The 17,275-nt window shown below is 38.5% G+C and overlaps 1 protein-coding gene across 2 annotated transcripts in view; it reads right to left on the bottom strand.

Moving 5' to 3' along the window:
- The window catches only part of LYRM4 (LYR motif containing 4), an 84,947-nt gene that overhangs the window by 37,728 nt on the left and 29,944 nt on the right, over nt 1-17,275 (bottom strand). The window lies entirely within an intron of this gene.

Raw genomic sequence — 17,275 nt, 5'->3', positions numbered from 1 at the left:
GTGTTGGTAATGGTTTCAGTGGATGCCAGATAACAGCAAGGAACAAGAGGCTGGTGGAGGAAAACACAGTTCTCCCCATTCTTCAATACATTTGCCACCCAAAAGGTGATGAAACAGTCTGGGCACCAACAGGAGTATCTGTCTGTGTGGATGTTACCTGTGTGACAGCACAGGAGACAATATATACAAAAAAATTCTCTTTTACATGCATTATCACAAAGCCAGCAATCATTTGTCAGTATTCTCATAAAGAACTATATATAACTTGTGCCACCTTCCTTATTCTACATCAAAGCTTTCTGAAGAAGTAGCTAACCTGGTGTACTGGAACAAACAGTTATATGCGAGGAACAATATTTTTCTTCATCCTAGACAGGCAAAAATAGACTAAAAAGGATCACTCAGGGAACTGCCTAATGTGGAAGAGGCACCCTTCAACCTTCACCATTTTTAGAAAACAAAAGCATTGCTGTGATTACTTTCCTCTCATGGTAAGAATGACACAGAATTTTCTTCACTTTTCCCTCTATGTATTTATTTTGGAAGTTGACTTTTCATTCTCAGTTTAGCCTACAACTGCTTCCTAAGTGATAAATTATGTGCTACAGGGAAAGGAGCTTTATGTTAAGACCAAAATTCTCAGCCAGCTTTGCCCTTCCCTGCTGGGCTGTATTTACAGCCACACCTTACATTACTGAGTCTTGAGCAAGCACAAAGTGCTGATTCAGAGCTCCTCACCTGCAGTGAGACAGCCTGCTACACCCACGTTAAACAGGGGGAGGTGGCCATGTGAGATAGAGCAGGGTAGCAGCAAACCTCTGTTACAATTCTTGTTATGGCTTTGGCAATTAACTTTTGCTTTAATTTAAAAGACAAGACATTAAAAAGCCAAAAGCTTTTCCCTCACCTGCAAGAAAAGACATTCAAATCATATGTAGTGTTATCACTCACTTGAATCAACCACAATGCTCCAACATGTCCTTCCCTAACTGAAATATCATTTATGCTACACACTTTATAACTAAGTGCTAACAATTATACAGCTTTAAGGAAAATGCGAGCAAGGTTAAAAAAGAAGAGATGAAATTCTGACACCCATTCCTGGTAATATTGATAAAATGCTGCAACTTCCAGGGACATCGGACTTCCATTTCAACACCATATTGTAAAGGAATGACTGATGATTCCTGCTTCTTCATCAGCTTAAAAGATTCTGGAACATGCATGGAGGATGCAATCAGGGGTTTCTGTGATGGAGTAAGTGAAAATGACATAAAATGCTGTAAGTCCCTCTGGCAAAAAAGACAGGAAACAGCCACATGTATCCTCTGGAGGCAGGCACAGGAGTACAAGTGATACTGAAACAGATTTATTTTCTTAGTTGAGAGAACTATCTGAAAGTTTAGTCCTTTAAGAGACAATTTGTTTAAAGATGACTGAAATGTATGCTACAGATTCTCTAACGAATAAAGGAATGATGGTGGGATATGGATTTTTTAATGACTATCACATCTCTTTAAACATCAAAGACTGATAAATGATCTTTCTCTTTTAATACCTTGCCATACATGCATTTGCAGTAGGCAGCCTGAGGAAGGAACTTATGTGGAGGGGGTGGATCTTGGAGCTTCCAGGCAATCAGCATCTCTAGAAGTTGGCTAAATATGGCATCACCCACAGACAGCTCTGTGAAGTGCTTTGATGCCCAGGATCTCTGGACAAGAAGCCAACATGTCCTGTGCATGCTTAGGATATTCCCAGCAGCAGCCAGGTGACCTTGCCTTTCACAATCAGCAGAGGAAACACTCACACTGAGCCCCAGGGAGGAAGGGAAGAAGCCACTGTAGGCCACAAGTCACAACACCAAATGAGGAACATTTTTTGAGCATGGACAGAGAAGCAAAATGAAAAAAAAAAAAAAAAAGAGCAAACTGCTTCAGCAATTGAGCAGAGTCCAAATGTCAGACACTCAGCAGGAGTGAGCAGGAGAGAATTGTTCCTCAACTACAATAAATGGCTAAAACTGAATAAAAATGGAAATATCACAGGACAAAAATGAAAGCAGAATGAAAACAGGAGCTCTCCTGCCCCTGAATCCTAGCTCCAGGTCAAGGCATGTAAGAGGAACTCTGATGCCCATCACAAAGGTTTTATTTTGTATAAACTACAGCTATTTATTATTTTAGTTACCAACAGAACATTTTTGAAGAATATTTCCCACGGTTGACTGAACTTTTAATGTGGATATAAAAGACTATCTAGAATGCCAAGTTTTGCAATGACCAAACCAAACTTTTTATGTAAAACAATAGTCATCTGAAATACTCACTGCTCTACTAACATCCCCCTACGAATATCCACATGCCCCATACAACATATTGATGAGAAAGCCTCAAGCTTGGAATGAAACAACATTGATGGGAGAAGATAAAGGGAAAAAGACATCCTCTTCCTTTTTCCCTTCACCACTCTGAATGTACACACTTTAGCCTTTAGGCTTTGTTTTATTATATTGTGCAGGGGATTGGAATCCTTTAAGTATATGTATGTGCATGTGAGAGTGTAAACCCATGATGAAATTTAGCAGCTACACAAAAAAGTTGATAGGAATTTTTTTAAACTACTGAACTATTCCTCAGCTTCTACTGTTTCCATTTGTCATTCCTTAAAGTTCAATAAATCCAATAGCAAACCACTAAGCAATCCTATATCGGCTTCAATAACCAACATTTGATTAATGATAAGAAGAATGACACGGGGTAGTACTACCAAGACCCATGCAGTGCAATATATTTTCTTCATTGTACTGGAAAAAAATATTGCCTTACTGAGAGCAGTACTGTCTGGCAATGGCACACCCTGCAGTGGAAATTCGAGGATGCCATAACTGCATTTGTGACCTGTGTGAAGGCTGCTTGGATCTGCTGTTTTTTATCTCCCCCATGTGGTTAAGCAAGTTAGTAAGTCTGCCTAACAGAGGCGGCTTCCTTCTTCTCCAGAGCTTCTTCCAGTCAGCTGAAAAGGCCAGTGGTGGTCTATGAAAACTTGAAGGCTGCACAAAAATTCCTTATGGCAGTAGAAAGAACAGAAAATTCTCAGTCTCAACAGTAACTAGTTATTCCAAGTATTCCCATATAACCCCTAAATTTACCTCTTAACTCCCTTTCCAGTATACATATGACAGAGTTACAACTTGAAATAGTACCCACGTTTGACAGTTTATAAGTGGGCTTAATCACCTCAGTACGGATTTACTAATAATTTATAATCCAATTTGTCTTTGAAATAACTAATATTTCAAGCACCTGACATCAGAGGTATCTCAGTATAATCCCATTGCAATTAATAGCCTCAAACTATTCAATTGCCATCTATCACTACTTCTCAAACAGCAGTGATTACAGACAGTTACCTTCCATTTTTCTTTAATGAGTCCTGTAAATAAGCAGATAGCCTTCACCCTTTTAGTTACATGTATGTTTAAATAGTGGTGGAAAAGGTATGGAAAAAGAGCAGGAAATCTTTACTGTTATTTTAGCTATGCCCTAAATCTGTTATAAACATTAATGTGGCTGTAGAGCAGTTTAGACAGGGTATAAATGACTGTCCTCCACTTTGCTCTTTTCTTCAATCATTAAAGTTTACTTAATATTCATGAAAAACACTTTGTATCCCTGGAAGCTAAAAGCTTCTCTTTATTCACAGAACAATTACACCTCTGGCTGTATCATAAATTACCTACATTGTCAGGACAACATACTTATAACCTGATCTGGAGGACCAATCCTAGATATGAGAAAAAAGATTTGTTTTCAAGCCTAATAATTAATAAAAACGCTGTGCTGTTTATTTAAGTCATAAAGAGTGTTCTTTATTTATGGCTATTAAATATTACCAGGATGACTAGAAAATCTTTCAAAGTCAGTGAAAAATTTGAAATAGGGAATTCTCACTGATGTTAGTGCTTACTGCTCACACACACTGAATTTCCCAAGAGATATATATGCAATTTGGTGATTGATCTTCCCAAAGAAAGGTCTAGCTGGAGGCAGCTGGCTTGAGCTGGGAAAAAGCAGTCACCAAACAGGCATCTTTCTCATTATGACAGGCAAGGGTGGCATTGAAGGTGATATTAAAACACTTTTCTTGCTTTGTCAAAGCTTCTCTGCAACTGTGATGAAACATGCACAGCTTTCCACAAACTGAAGTTTAAGAGAACACCTTAACTTCTACTTCCATTGGATGGGGGGGGCGAAGAAAAAAAAGAATAGAAAAAAAGAGGCAGAATTTTGTAGACACAACTTAGGAACTACAACCTCTGCCTCTGGTGCAACCTTATGGATACACTGCTGTTTTATGCCCACAACTTTATTTTTCATTTCTTATAGCAAGTGATGATGCTACAACAGCTCAGACTAAGGAGTTGTTTTAGTCAAATTTCTGTTCTTACTCTGCAAAGGTTTTCAGAAAAAATCATGATGTTGGGATGTTGATTGAAATTCTAGGGTTTATCTATTCACAAAGCTGTATTTTTCTTTCCTCCCTTCATTTTCAAAACCAGTTTTAAAGGTGCAGAACTTAATATCCAGCACAAACAGAAGAGATGATTTGGGATACAAGCATAAAGTTACACTAGGACACCAGTGACCTTGGGCTTCATGTCCCCCACACCATGCATGGAATGTGCCATGCACAAACAGGGAGGTGGGTAAGTTGCTTTTTAATATTATTATACTGTGCTTTTCTCCTACATCAGTTTTACAGTTTATCTCTAGAGCTAGAGCTAGAGTTGTAAGTGCATAACTTAAAAGCTGTGCAATATAATAAAGAAAAATGCCACTTACCTGACTTTCCATAATTGGGTCTACAAGAATTCAGAGTCTGACTAGTATGCTAAATATCAGGATGACATAGGACAGCAAAGAGTCAGTCTTTAGAAAATGAAGAATGTCACGTGGCCTAAAAAAAGATTACTGAAGGTTTTTGCTTCTCTAAAGGAAAAAACCAGACTATAATGATTTTTCTGTTAAGCCAATCATTTAGATTTGCGTTCCAATGAAACAGAAAATGTTTCTGCTGCTTTCTGTTACTCTATATACCATTTCTATATTCCTTCTAAAAAAATCCACTAATTTTCCTAAATGTTTTTTTCAAAATTTGATTTCTCTGTTGATAAATAAAGATACCTCCAATACATACACCACTTTGTAAATCTATTTAAACCATGTTAGGGGCAGAAACTTGGAGGAATTTCATAGCCAGATACAGAAAATTACTGTAAACAACCAAATGAATTTTTTCTAAAACTACAGAAAATTTGCTGCAGCTTTAAAACACTATTTAAGTGTCCAACGAAGCTCAAATAATAAGAAAAAACAGCCCCTGGATTTAAAGAATGCTCCAGTCCTGCATGTGCCTTGACACAGCATGATAAGTAAAATTAATGAGAGCCTGACATATAAAGGGCAGCAGAGAAAGAAACCCCCAAAAACCTAAACAACAACAAAACCCACAAATAACCCAACTCTAGCAAAAGCAGAAAAACGAGAAAAACTCTATCAAATTCCAGAAGAATTAATTGCAATGTGCCACGAATAAAATTTAAACATAAAATTTTGTTTACAACATATCACTTGCCCCTTACATACACACAGTACAAAGAGATATACTGACAAACTTATATATGAAATAACAGCAAACACTTTAAGATCCTCTCAGTGCAATGAAAGCCAAATTGGTGGGAAAAAAGGTAGGTTCAATTTTCTGCAGAGGCATAATATACTTGCAATAATCAGTCTAGACAGATACCTAATGCTCAATTGTACATCCTTTGATACGGAGTACAGAAACCTCAGGGACAGAACATTGTATGGAGGCAAAATTCAGGCCCCTTTTGACTGAGGTCAACTGAAAACCATCTTTACATGTGAAATCAATTGGAGAATGAATAACATTTCCAGCCTGACACTATCTGTGCACTGGTAATTGTAAGATACTGTTCATTCATTCATTCTTCTAACAGTACGGTTTACAGTACTTTAATTTCCTTATTCACTATATCTCAAATGACCTTTGAGTCCAAATGACTGGAAACTCTCTAACGCAAAGCTGAAAATCTAAAGGGCATTTCCTAACTGAAAAATATATTCATGGTGCCCCACACCAAAAAGCATTTTCATATTAAGTGAGCAATAAATCAACTTTGTTATATGTACAACCAAAGAATTACCTGTTTAAAGAAAAGGGAGAATCCAAGACAACAGGTAAAGATAAAAAGCCAAAATTATATTCAACATGACTGAAGGATGTTGCAGAACCAGAGTTAAGAGGCCATTTTCCAAAAATTTTTCTCTAGACTATCTTATAACCTTTGCGAGTTTCTTGGATATCCAAAAAAGAATAAGCATAAATACACACTGCTTTCTCAGTTACAGGGCAAAGGGACTGCCCTATCTTACCCTTGCTTATAATGAAACTTGCTAAGTTTCATTAGTGCTACTTAAATGTTTTCTTCAATCTCAGGACAGACCTTTTTTCTGCCATGTTCTTCTAGCCATGACATTTCTCTCCATGCATCCTCTTTTTTCACTAAATGGTGACTACCATTTAGTTTAAGTTACTGCAAAAATACAGTAAAAATACCTCCTGATACACATACAGATCAACCTATAGTTGATCTGAAGTTGTCATGGAAGCACTGTCCTTACATGTGGGTTTCAATCTTCCAAATGAAAAGACTATGCCAACAAGTATTCGTACTACAGGTAAAAAAATCCTCTGTAAGAAGAATGTTACAATAACACCTCTTTGTGCCTTCTAGTTAAGTGATCAAAGACAGCTTTGAAAGTAATTTGGTCCCATGAGAAAGGGTTACGCAGCAAACATGTAACTCTCTCTTAAAATGCTTTTGAAAATTCTGGGGAGAAGAATGCATGACATGCCTTAGCCACTGTCTTCTAAAAGACTTCTGATGAAAAGAAAGTCTGAATTTAGCTGATGGTTAATGCAATCAAAGAGTAGCACTAATAATTTGTAAAGATACCAAACCCACAAAATACTTAAAACAATCAAAACTCCCTAATACATGTTTTAGATAGAAAAAAATCTGAATCTTCCCTAGCATCCCTAAAAAAAAATAAAAAAAAAAAAATCATGAAATCACTAAGCACAATAGGATTATTACACAGTTTGGACTTATGGTTCTAGGTCTCAAGGAGGCTGCAAGAAAGAACTGCCATGAGGGGGAATTTCCTTTATTCCTCTGGGGTGGTCCCTGTGGGAACAAGTTCATCACATAGGGAGTCAAGAAACGGCACTGCACATGCAAAATACAATGTGGTACTAATGTTCTCTTCATCCTTCCCACCTGTGTATGGTACAGGCCCTCAGCATCCTATGCCTGAACCCTGGGATACAGAGACACTCACTGGCTCTAACTGTGGAGTAACAACTTGCTCCCTGTTCCCTTCGGAGAAGTGCTGGAGAGAGCAGGAGTGGGACCATGTGAGGAATGCAACCTTCTGCAGGGTAGGGAAGCAGGAAAACTGCCAAGGTGGGGGGAGTAGTTCCCTGAATCGTGTAGTCACTGCTTTGTACTTTTGGTATCATTCATTCTCACATGCAGTTGGAATTGCTTTGCTGCCTATCTTGTACCTCCTGATACATAACTGGAAGCGTCTAGCATTTTATTTCAGTTAGTAACAAATGCTAGAAACCAGCCAAAATACATGTGTTGATATCTACAGCACGAGAGGACAGTCTGCTAACAAGAACAGACTAAATATTCCTAGAAAACACAAGTTTAGAGGAAATGCTTATTCTAAACATATACTATCACAATCCAAAACAATTTTTGAGAAGTGGTATTTCCATTCCTGCCTCCCAATATTTCCTGTTGCTTCCACAATCAGATGAACAACAATAGTGGCTTCAAAACAGGCTAATAGCTCAAAAGTCTGAATCACATATAAAGCTCATCTAAAAATGAAAAAACCCATGTTTCTAAAAGTGGCCTAGTATATCAACACAGTACAACACAGATTCTTATTAAGGTGTGATTTTTATCTCAATGGAGATAATGGGATATTGGAAGCAGCATTTCAACATCATTTGAGTCACAGTGCCCTGAATGCGATAACAGAGAGCAGGAAACTTAATGCAAGAAATGTCATCAGCTCCTTCTCTTCTTCTTGGGTTTTTTTGCTCTTGTTATGTTACTTGATCCAAAACCAATACAAACGTGACCCAGAGACACAGACTGGCAGAACAGCTACTTGGATGAGAGTAGACGTGGTTTCCTATTTCAGGACTTAAAGTCCTGCCTCTTACAGAAATTTCCTTTTGACCCTAAGTTGCTCTTCCGGCTTTTTTTTTTTTTTAACACTTCTTCAATTAAAACATATGTCAAGAAACATAAGGTTCAAAATTAAGACTTAAAATCATCTGGAAGTGGATGAGCACATACAGAGAGCACCTAAAAGAAAGGAGAGCACAGCACCCAAATAAGGACAGACTACTCACTGCAAGAGCAACTCCAGTGGAAATAAAATCTCTGTATGCAGTCTTCTTCATTATGAGGATTGAGTACACAAAAAATATGTGAATGTTTACAGCTTTATTTTTATTACAGTTTTCACCTTCCATTGATCCCAGGATTAACAGTCATGCCATGAAACCAAACGTAAAAGTCTGGTGGACCATATGCTGCAGCACTTGATAGCTTACCTTATCTGTTCAAACCCATAGCATCTCCAAATCAGAAATACATGCAATTTATTCTTTTAATATAGAAATATTTCCAGAAAAGATGCTACTTAAATGGACCTCAGTAACACAGAATTTCCATTTCCCCCCTCAACATAATTTTTCCCACCTGCCTTGCTTATCTCACACTACAAAAAAAAGAAAACAAATAGAAATCTGAAATGCCCCTATTTTTAATTCAATCAAATGGCACTGAAAGATTCATTGTGTTGAATCACGACATAAAGTTGTAAATTCTTTGAAAAATTTTAGATAGGACTGGGAAGTATTTAATGGTTTTTACTACAAAAGTCTTCTGACCTGATGGGTTCACATTAGTAAGCTGTGAACACCACTCTTTAGAAAGACTGAGAGCAGTAAAGAGAGGAACATTTATCAATAATGTAATAATATCACAGGTTAAAATTCAGGACAAAATATCACAGTCAGATTTTCACAAGTCTTACTTTCTGTGCCAGGGAGATGAAATTTTCTATTATTTCCCACAACAAGGAACATTCTGCCTAGAAATTTTTAAAAACACTGACTTAAAAAAATCCCAGATGTTGGCTGCAGTGAGTTTTCTTTACCATGGAATTAATATCCTGCGCTGGGATATCCCACATCCACACTGTGCAGTTTGAGGCACGACTGTAATAGCGAGGGTAAAATTGGTATATGGAATTGGAATTTTTTGCAAGCGTGGCAGGATTTTAAAATGTTGTATCTAGGCTAATAAAATAAATACATGCCATTTGACATCTGAAAGCAGGCTCATTCACAAATGCTATTACAATTCATACACCTATTCAGAAGTCCTGGGGCAATGGCAACTCATACATGTAAATTGCCAAGAATTGGCAAGGATGATAGGTTTTACTTTTGCTGCTTTATCAAAGTCCTTCAAAGAAACTTACCACTTCTTCAGACTTGACATCTATGGGAAAACTAAGGGAAAGTCTCTCTCAACCACAGGAGCTTTTATCTAAATAACTCAAGCCTGATTATTAATTTAGTCAAAAAAAATCATGCTACCCAAAGGGCTATTTGATTATTCTCTTCTGTTGCTACAGTTAATACAAGTATTATAAATCAAACCTGGATTTTGGAAGACTTCATGTCTCTGTGACTAAAAGTCAAGTTTGCAAAACAAATTCCAGATCCTACCATCACGTGATGTAGACTCTGATCTTTTCAAAGCACAGTCTAACTACCAATTACAGTAGAAACTCTCGCACGTAAACGCTTCATTATTTCATTTACAAAGCAACAGTCTGATCATGTCTCACAATGATTCACAGTAGTGTTAACCTATCTCAGAAACTGCAAGCTCAAACCACAGCAGGCTTCAGAATCAAGCTTTTTGAAGTATTTCAGGTCAGTAACATCATTCCACCTCAGGACCATTTTGCTTTAAAGTAGCTGTGTTGCATCTCTGATGCTGGAAATTAGTCTCCTCTGGCAGCAGCAGGATATATAAATTAAAATGTGTTTGTCCTAAGTAAAAAGCAATGGGCAGTTATTGATCAGGAAAGATCTCCTATCACATGCTTGCAGGTGAGAAACTCCACACACTTCAGAAGGGATGGCTTTTCTCACTTCAGTTTATCTAACATACTGGCACTGCGGTATACACCATACCAGCACCCTATGATCCATGGCTGAGAGTAGACATCGAGAGCAATTAAAAAAACAAGTAGAAACTATGAGCAATAACCAAGCAGGTGAAATGTTATGGCTGAAGATCATAATCTGTTGTTTTTAATTACTGAAGCAGACTCAGCACAGGTATGCAGCACTATGTAATATCAAAACTGTCCACACATCGTGATCAATTCTGCTTGCCATGGGGTTTGAAGGTCAGCAGAATACAGCCGCATGCATTTCACAGCTAGAACTAGTTTTGTAAAACATCTTTTGTTGCTCCTAATTTCCAATCAATCACATGTGGGCAAGAGGACATATCCCACTGAACACATGTTAGCTGACTATGCTCATAAGCAGCAGAATATCAATGCCAGTAATTTTGTTCTCTACTGAGACTGGTTTCTTTAGCAACAATGAATGCCACGGGCACTGAAGAGGAAATGCCTGCATGTACCTGGAGACATGCACATGTGTCTGTGCATGACACTTTAGGTAAGAAATTCTGGGCCTCAGGGGAAGACAGTGCAAGAAGAAGATGGACCAGGAGGGTGGAGATGGGGAACTCTGAAGTCAGTTAAGGTGTTGGAAACCAAACAAGAATGGTTGGTCCAGGTTGGGCCTTTGAAACAGCAAAGGTCTGAGCTATCAGTTATGCTGAGGAACATTAACTATTTGTGTCAGATAAAAAAAGCATATCTAGCCCCACACCTAAAAGACTGACCCATCGTGGCCCCATCATGTGATCCAGTTACTGAGTTTTAAGATACCTTTTCATTTAAAAAAGGAGTAGCTACAGACAGAAAGCTGACATTTTAGACAGACTGTCTGATTTTGAAAAGGAGGATGTTGTATCTGGAAACTCATGCAGAATTTCCCTGAGTCTCTCACAGTCACATTTCAGAGAGAACCATGATCACAGCACTCTGCAGGGCATTACTTACCTCCAATACAGCAGTAACAGATGTATCAGTAGCATGCGAAGCATATGTTTACACACATAGAAGATACATAAACAACATGCTTCTGAAAGCTGCAAAAGATATTGTCTAGGACCCAAACTACAACTGCTTCACTGTGGTGAACTGTGATTTGTCATTTTTAACAAAGTACAGTACTGAGGGTATTCAGTGTTTCTCCCTATATGTCTAAGAAAACTCATTTAGCTGTACATCTATTCCACCACCCTAAAACCACTAAGCTAAAATGAACTAAGCATTGCATGTTTAAAACCACCAGTTTTTAAGAAGAGAAGAGGCTAATTTAAAGTATGTTTGGATGAAAATTAAGGAAAGGAAATACAAGCCTCTAATTATTCTGCAGTAAGACAGGCTATAATTTTATTCCCTTCATTGAAGAGACTCAGGAAAGCATCACTATATAAAATGTGTTAAAATGAGAAGGAAATGGCATTTCAAAGAGTTTCCCTTCCTACTTAGGGCTGACCTGAGAGCACGACGAACAAGCATGGAGGAAGGAGAGTGCTTGAAGAATAAAAGCACAGTAGCTGGTACTTCTCTGCTGTAGCATTATCAGCCTGCTGAGAGCAATTACAATAGCACAGACAGCACTTGCTTTATTGTGACCTTACTGAATTAAATCTGAGGAAAAAAACCTCTGAGATTCAGCAGGGAATTTATTAGAAAATTTTAATGCCAACTTAAATTTGATCCTAAGGCCTCAATATTAAAGGTCATATCCATTACTATACTGTGGGAAACCTTGGATGTCTCTGTTCCTATGTTCCACCCTTTCTCAATTTTGTTTTCTTTCGTAAGAGTAGGTCAGGCTCTCAGCTTCACAGCACTCTGTATTAGAGGTACAAGGCTGCTATTTACATTTTTAAAAGTCTTAGCCAGCAAGTCAAATAAAGAACTTTTTTTTTAAAAAAAAAGGTTAAAAAAACCAAAACAAAACAAAAAACAGAATCAAGCAGCACTGATGAAACTAATGCAGCTGGATTCAATTATCTTACATGGATATAAAAATACGTGACCTGATCTAGACCAAATTATCTGTTGCTATTTCCAGATCAACTGTCCTCCTGTCAGGGGACCAGGTATGAACTGACTGCTGACTTGCACACAATAGCATAAGTTGTGTAGTGTTTTTAAAAAATAAATTGTTTACTGTACACCATTACAAACATTTGAAATTAAAAGTACCATCACTGAATTCTGATCAGCTGAGCTTCACTGCTCTAGTGGAAGGTGTCCCTGACCATGGCAGGGGGCTTGGATTAGAACTAGATCGTCTTTAAGATTCCTTCAAACCCAAACCATTCTGTTGTTTTATGAAAGGCTCCTTGTTTGTCTGCGGCGATGGCAGCTGGGTACTTCTTAAGCCCCATCACTGCTCTACCCAAAGCTTTCAGCTTTACAACAGGAGGCACATATGCTAAGCACCTGTGAAAAATATAAAGTGCACTGTGAAGCTCCACAGTGCTCTTCCGCTTCCCTGAAGGAAGTATTCTCCAGATTTGCAGCATAAAGTAACTCTCCTTTTAGTTGGAGATGTAGGAAAGAATAGAATCACAGGTGGCCTTTACCATCTTTACCAAAAGACTGAAAAGACCACAAGTTCTACTTTTACACTGTATTGATCTTATTCAAATATGAAACTGTAATAGAGGGAAAAAGCTCCTTAAATAATTTTGTAGCTTACATTCTTGTGACTTACAGAGTATCTTGAGCTTTCAAGCACCCATATTAGTCAGCATAAATGTGTGAACACAAGTCCAGATACTAGCTTTCAATCTGCTCAGCTACTCTCTGAACAAAAGAGTCATTCTCTCCTTTCAGCCTATGAGAATATACATTATGGATATTAATTACACTCCTTACTTTCTCAGTAGTCCCAGTATGCGCTCAGTGTAGGATGTCTGAGAAATGGAAGAAGGCTGAAACACAAGTTTCCTGTACCAGGCCCACTTATATTTGAAAACACATCCCACCTGATGACCTGGCAGCAGCTATTTCAGTCTTCCTCCAAAGCACCGGAAAACCTGACAACCGAACCAGTTTTACTCACACTTCAGGCTGTGATGGCATTAAATATATTTGTGGAGAACAGTGAATAAAAATCTTGTTTTTCTGAACTCAATTCATACAAGATTTTATGTTCTTCATGCTAACTGCCTGTGGCAAGGTTTTGGTAGAGGAGAGACTACAGAAGTAGCTTCTTTAAGAAGGTGCCAGAAGCTTTCTGAAGTGTCTGAGGGAGCCAATGCCAGCTGGCTCCAAGAGAGACTGGTCAAGGTCAGCAGCAGTGGTAGTGCCTCTGGGATATTTAGGCAAGAGGAGAAAAAAAAGAAAAGCTTCACGAATGCATCCAAGAGAAAGGAATGAGAGCATGTGAGATGAACAGCTCTGCAGACACCCAGGTCAGTGTAGAAGGAGGGACAGGAGGTGCTACAGGCACCAGAGCTGAGACTCCCTTGCAGCCTGGGGTGCAGACCATGGTGATGCAGCTGTGCTTCTGCAGCCCAGGGAGGTCCATGGTGGAGCAGAGATCCACCTACAGCCTGTGGAGGACCCCACACTGGAGCAGGTGGACACCTGAAGGAGGCTGGGACCCCATGAGAAGCAGGCTCCTGTCAGAACCTCTGGACTGGTGGCGAGGAGCAGGTTTGCTGGCAGGATCTGTCACCTTGTAAGGAACACAAGCTGGAGCAGTCTGTTCCTGATTCCTGTGACTGCACCCCACAGGAATGACTCACACTAGAGAAGTTCAGACAAAGACTGTCTCCTGCAGGAGGGACCTCACGGTGAAGGGGAAGAGTGTGAGGAGTCATCTTGGAGGAGAAGGGAGCAGCAGAGATGATGTATGATGGACTGACCACAGCCTGCATTTCCCAGCCTCTGCACAGAGGAGGTAGAGAAAATTGTGAGTAATTTTAAGCCTGGGAAGAAGGGAGGAGTGGAAGTAAGCTGTTTTTAAGATTAAATTTTATTTTTCATTACCCTTCTCTGATTTGATTAGTAATAAACTATACTAATTTCTCCAATATGAGCTTGGTTTGCCCATGAGGGTAATTGGCGAGTGATCTCCCCCTGACTTATGTTAACCCATGAGCCTTGCATTGTGAGGAGATAACGGCAGCTTTGGTGAGCACCTGGTGTCCAGTCAGGGTCAACCAACCACACAGCCACACTAAATTTACTTTCATACACATCTCAAGTACCTTAGTAGGTCTGAAACCAAAAGCACAAATAAAATCTGAATGCTGCTGAAAGGTCACCACTACTTAAAGACTTGTGACTGTTCATGCATTTATATGCTGACCCAAGTTCACCTTTCTAGACATGGATGTGAATGACTTCTAGCTCAGAACCTGTGCAGCAGTGTCTGGGCTGATGTGGCAGACCAGCTGCACTCCAGATGTCTGCTTTGGAACCTAAATATCACTTATTCACACAAGCAACCTACTGCAAAGCCCTCTACATACAACATGAAGGTGCTTAATCTGCCACGCTAAAGAAAGTGCCAATGGATTTGTCTCATGAATTGCTTTACCCTTCAAAAGAGATTGATTACACACACTTGCTTTAAATGTAATTGGATTTGGTAACTACTGTAATTTTGTTTAATAGCTGTTTTTTATCAGTCTTGTCTCATTCAAAAAAAAGGAGGGAGAGGTTTAAGTTATGATTTAGGACATTTACAAGAAGTCAACAAAATGGCTGCTAGACTAAACTGGAATATTTAATACTTAAGTCTTTTCAAATAAAAACCAGCCTTGATGTTCCTGCTGTTCACACTGGTTTTCACTTACCTAGAAAACAGCATCATCTTCTAAGTCATACTTCACTGCTCATTAGGCATGGTTTTTAGTTCTTATACTGTCTTTGATGTAGCCTATAAAACTATACAGTAAGACTGACACAATGTGGTCAGAATCCTGCAAGCTTCTGTCTGTGCAGATTTCCTTCTTCAGAATACTGCTCCTTGGGTTTAAAGGAGACAGAGAAGAGAGCAAGGTGGATGATGAAAGTATACCTTCTGAGATAGTGTTGTAAGACTTGGACTATCATGCCTTAATTCCTGCTGTAATCATATTTTGTGAACTTGGGCAAATAATTTGCTTCCCTGTGCACCCAAGTCTTTAAATATATGCTTATATTTAAACAGAGCTAGCCTCCTTCCACCTCATTATCTTAAGGACATTGGTGAAATGCACCATCAAAATCAGGATGCCTGGAAGTCCCCACAGCTCACTGTTATTTCTGCAGAGGAGCAGTAGAACTGGTAATTCTCTCTGTCCTCTGTCTTGCCTCTACAGCTGAGAGAATGGAAGAAGTCCCAGCCCTGAAAATTCCCTGGAGATGACAAAACAAATGAGTACTGTCATAGTGACAAAATTATTAGTAATAAAACAAGCAGTTTGAAAAGACTTACTCCACTTTTTTTCCCCATAAAGCATATTCTACATGTGGTAAAGGTATGTTACTGTCAATGGGCCAGTTCAGTATTATTTGACAGCATGACTTTGCATACCAATTTTTTTCTCCTCTTCCCTCATGAGTATACATACATCATTTTAAAAGCAATTTACAACATGTCAAAGTGCTTAAGGAGACTCTGAAAAAATCTAACGTATGAAGTTAACTATTGGCATGATTTATTATTGAAGTTCCACAGTTATAATTTGACAATTAAGAAATATTGATAAATGTAAACACATTATTGATGTCAATTAAAAAGCACAAGATTGATTAACCTCCCAGAGGTATACTGGCACGAGCAGTTAGAGAGTAATCACTCCTACTAAGTATTCACTACTGACAAATGTGCATAAAAATTAGACTTCTGTGAGACAAGAAATATTTTCATTTAAAATTAAGATAATTTGAACACAGAACCAAAGTACTGGGTCAACAACAAAATCAAGACAATTATAAACAACATCTGTATTAATGTGAAAGGCTAAGTGATTAGGTCACATAATGCTCTCATTAACCACACACTTCGGTGAAAATATGGTTAAGAATTATCAAACCAACTGTTCAGCCAGTCTATTATGCTCACAGAAGAAAAACCATGAATGTTGCACTACACTGCAATATTCATAACTGCCTTGATGAGGGACAGGACCTTACTTTTACAGCATAAACAGCAGATCTTTGTTTTAAACAATGCATTTATGCATTTTCTACTGGTGACAAAATTATAGAGGTGAGTTCAAAACTCTGCTTAGTAATGCTTCACTTCCTGCCAAGCAAACAGCCAAGGAAGGACATTCAGGTAGCACATATCTCAGAGGGGAAACATGTATCTGACGTACCCCAGAAAGCATAACAGGAATCAGTCAAATTGTGATTTAAATGTGACTGGAAGAGTTTGGGATCCTTCTTTCTGCTTCTTTTGAGTTGCTTTCAGAATTAATGTACTGGCATAATGCCTGTCACAAAGATGAAGGGCACTGCAGCTGTAGCTCTCATAATGGCCAAAAAAAACCCAGGCTCACCTCAGAAAGCACAAAGCTAAAGACAGCAGCAATGCACCAAGCACCAAGGAGACTGCGTAAACACTAATTAAACTTCACTCTACACTTTTGTCTAGAAAACAGCTTTCCCTGCCTAAACTTCCAAGGGCCTGATCAAACATGCTGCTATTAGAGTCTAGCAACTTTCTTCCCTAAGCCTGGCCTTCATCACAACTTCATGGAGCAAACATATTTCCCTCAAATACAAGCAACTTACTACAGAGATACTAGATAGAATCTGAATTAATGCAAAAAATATAAAATTGTAAAATAACACATCAATGATAAAGCTTCCTTGCTTGAAAGAGCTTTTATGGGAAGGCCACATATATGTTTATTGTCAAAATAAAAGTAGGTCACTGTAAATTTTTACCTGGTTGCAAATGCAGTCAAATGGTATTAGTG

Source organism: Poecile atricapillus, chromosome 2 (genome assembly GCF_030490865.1).
Source record: "Poecile atricapillus isolate bPoeAtr1 chromosome 2, bPoeAtr1.hap1, whole genome shotgun sequence".
In the NCBI taxonomy this organism is placed as follows: Eukaryota; Metazoa; Chordata; class Aves; order Passeriformes; family Paridae; genus Poecile; species Poecile atricapillus.
This window is presented reverse-complemented; position numbering and strand designations above follow the sequence as displayed.